Genomic DNA, 4,093 nt, shown 5'->3' with positions numbered 1-4,093 from the left:
CCTATTCCCTTCGTTGGGGAATTCCCCCGTTGCCATTCATCGGATCTCAGATGGCTGCTCATAGTTCGTGGAGGGTTGTTCAGGATCGTATTTCGTGGGGGGTTATATTAATTATTTAATTATTTTCACTGTCAGGAAATTTCTTCTTAGTTCTAGGTTGCATCTCTCATAAACATGCTTTCACCATTACTTCTTATCCTACCCTCTGGTGTTTTGGACCATAAGTCAATTCCCTCTTCTCTATAATATCCTTTCAAGTACTGGAAGATAGTTTCATGTCCCCCTAATTCTTCTCTTTGATAGGTCAGACATACCTTCTTCCATCAATTGTTCATCATACAATTTAGCCTCCAGACCCTTTATCATCTTTGTTGCTCTTTGCACAATTCTATGGTCTCAACATCTTTTTATATTGTAGTGACCAAAACTGGATGCAGTATTCCAAGGGAGGACTTACTAGTGCAATATAAAATGGTACTATTGCTCATGAGTTTGGTACTCCCCCAGTTTGATGCAGCCCAGGATTGCATTGGCCTTTTGGCAGCTGCAGCACATTACTGGTTCATACTTAAGTGGTGATCCACTATCTCTCAAAATTACAAATGTTGAGCCAGATATTACCTATTCTGTATCACTTGGTTTTCCTTGCCTAAGTGAGGATTTTGCTTTTTCTCACTGAATAGCATTTTATTAGATAGCGCCCAGTGTCCAAGTCTATCAAGATCCTTCTGGATCTCAAGCCTATCTTCTAAGAGCCAATATGTTCTAGTGGTTAAGACATTAGGTTAGTCCCGCCTTAGCCATGAAAGCTAGTTGGGTGACCTTGAGCCAGTCACTCTCCCTCAGCCCAACTCACTTCATAGGGTTGTTGTTATAAGGAAAATAAGGAGAGGATGATGTGTTTGATATGTTTGTGACTTGAAGTTATTTATAAAAATATTAAGATGGAATACTAACAGAAAGAAAGAAAGAAAGAAAGAAAGAAAGAAAGAAAGAAAGAAAGAAAGAAAGAAAGAAAGAAAGAAAGAAAGAAAGAAAGAAAGAAAGAGTTAGCAATTCCCTTCAGGGGGTATCACCTGCACATTTGATGAGCCCCTTCTATCCCTTCATTTAAATCATTTATAAAGTTGTTGAAGAACAACGGGCCCAGAACCGAACCTTGAGGTATCCCACTACATGATTCCCCCCATGTAGATGTAGTTCCATTGAAGAATACATGCTGGATGCAATTGGTCAGCCAATTTAAATCCATCTGGTGGTGATGTGGTCTATCCCACATTGTTCTATCTTACCAAGAAGTAGGTTGTGATCTCGTTTGTCAAATGCCTTACTAAGGTCCAAGTATACTATATCCATAGCATTTTGCTGGTCCCTTAAAATACAGCAAGATATTACCTTTCTTGTTACTACTTAGGGAATTGGGAACAAGTGTTAGAAGACTTTTTTTGTCACCCAGCACTTACAGCTTTGCTGTTCTCATCAATAGATATCAACATCCAGGTTCTGATCTGCTTGTTTGCAGATGTGTGATTCCAGTCCAATTACATTGGTTCAGTTATCATGTTGTATCCAGACTAGTGTTAAGAGTAAGAATAAAAACAACTTGTTACTCAGAAATCTATACAGAGCCCTAAATGTGATGGAATTCAGTTTTGTGCCAAACTAAGTGGATGTTGTGTTTATATCATTATAGAGTAGCAAATGATAATTTTAAAAAACAATTCTTTGTGAATAACCTATGGGAATGAAAAATATCTCATTCTCAAACAATACATTAAAAGTATCTGAAGTTTCTGAAGTACAAAAATACTTCAGTGTTCAGTGTTGTGAGAGTAAAAGATTGCAGCTGTGAGTAACTTCTCATAATATGACAAAATCCATACATAACAATTCAGGCTTTAGTTCTCAAATTCAAACATTTCTAGGAATCTTTAAAGCAGTTTTAATGCCCTAAACAGTTAATGGAGAAGAAGCAGTGTGGTGACTACCAATACATATTACAGATTTACCTACTGACAGCAACTGGGGCTATAGGAACTGCTGCAGTAAGTTGGTGCAGTCATGTAACATCACATCTTACAACTGTGTTGTTTAGTGATGGAGCTCCTAGTCCTAATTACCAACAGTAAACGAGGACTATCTAGCTAAGTAAGATTTGCGGGTGAGCGGAAGGTGCAATGATTAAAGCATTTCATTGTCTGAAGAGTAGAAATTTCTTTCCTAGGTCTTCAGCCTGAAATGGCCTTGTGTTTATGCAATCTTCTCACTGAATTGAAAAAATTGCTTTAATTTAAAACAAAGTTAAGAAACTGTTGAGCTGCAGGTAATACTATTGTGCAGCACATAGCTTTGATGTCTTCTGGCTGGTTGCTAAAAATACAGCAAGTATCTATTTTCCAATTTGTATCTCTATTGGGGCTTTTATTTATATGATTGTATGGATCTACAATTGTACTCAAAGAGAGCTATTGACACTAGCACATCCAATAGTTCCTCAGTCTAGGAACCTGATTTAAAATAACAATTTTGAATCAGCACATTGGAAAAGATCAAAGCAATTAGCAGCCAGGCTCTGGATATCTCATTGAAGCTCACTTTCTTTCCTAAAAGAGAAGTTCTAGCATTTGAAACTGAGGTAAATCCTCCTTTATCTTTGAAACTGAAGAAAGCAAAAAGAAAAGGGCATTTCTTCAATACCTTCCTTCCTCTGGCCAATGAAAAGCACTTTGGAAATTATAAAAGAACTGTATTTCACTCCTGAGGTGTGTGTGTATGCTGGGGGGGGGGTATTACGAGTACTTCAATTGGCAGACTGTTCAGTTAATTTTATAGACTTAATTCATGCCATAATTATTCAAATGTGATGTCTAAATTTTTGTTAAACATCACATCCTATCCTACAAAATATTCATGTATTTTCAATTAAATAAAATGTTCACAATTTCCTCATAATATTAACATAACATAACGTAATGTAACGTAACATAATGTAACACAACACAACACAACACAACATAACATAACATAATCAATTGATTTTCATTTTAATAGCTTTTCCCCATGAAATTCAGGAGAAGCACAATTGTGAGGTGATCTCTGATACACAAAGGTATATATTTTTTTTAATTTGAGAATGGTTCAAAGCCTAGGAATCTACACAGTGCAGTTACCTTTCATGCTAAAAATTTGTATGTCCAGTCCAGTCAAGTGGATATTTTCTTTTCAAAACCTGCCATAAAAGAACATTTTGTGAAGTAAGTATAATAAAATATGCCCTCTTTTTATTTTATTTTTTTAGGAGTTAGTTGCAAGACTCCGTGGCTTGGTCAGAATTGACATTCAATTCAGTAACTGTCCAATGACCAAATATTTGCTCCAACTATAACTGAGGTCCTCTTTTAATGTATTCTATTGTAGATCAGCCAAGGAACTGTATTATTTATATGCATATCTACAAAAAAATCATTAGCTTCCTATTATATATATTTAAAAGCAAAATGTTATCCCATTGCACATGATCAAGGCAATTAACAAGCAATGATTTTTGAAAAGGACATCAGGCTGCAGCATTGTACAGTAAATAACATTTTATTTTCTCTCTGCTCTGTAAGATTAGCATTACCAACAGAGATCAACTTATAATACAAGTAAACAGTGTCTATTTACAACTTATAGGTTAAGTTTGTTTCCCACAAAATATAGTACAAAAGCTATAACTTAATAAATTAATCCTGCAATCTGGATTCTTTATTAAGGTAATGACCTTTAACAAACAATCAATAGAAGGAAAATAACTGGCCAACTCTCCACTCACAGTATATTGCAAAATTATTTCAGGCAATATGTAACATATGAAACAAAACCTAGAACAAAATAAATAAAATAGAGATATTTTGTGAAAGATCTACTAAAACAAAATATTTAGATTTCTTTAAAAATTACTCTAAAGCTAAAATTGTGTCCAAGTGAAGTACTTGATGAACAATCCTTCTTAAAGGCAAAAATTTAACCATATTCATCATCCCAATTCTCAATTTATCCTTCTTTGCTATGTTCCTTACATGTGATATCTGATTAGTAGTTTTGTTTACTC

Source organism: Protobothrops mucrosquamatus, unplaced genomic scaffold, assembly GCF_001527695.2.
Source record: "Protobothrops mucrosquamatus isolate PMUCROS unplaced genomic scaffold, P.Mucros_1.0 scaffold48, whole genome shotgun sequence".
In the NCBI taxonomy this organism is placed as follows: domain Eukaryota; kingdom Metazoa; phylum Chordata; class Lepidosauria; order Squamata; family Viperidae; genus Protobothrops; species Protobothrops mucrosquamatus.
This window is presented reverse-complemented; position numbering follows the sequence as displayed.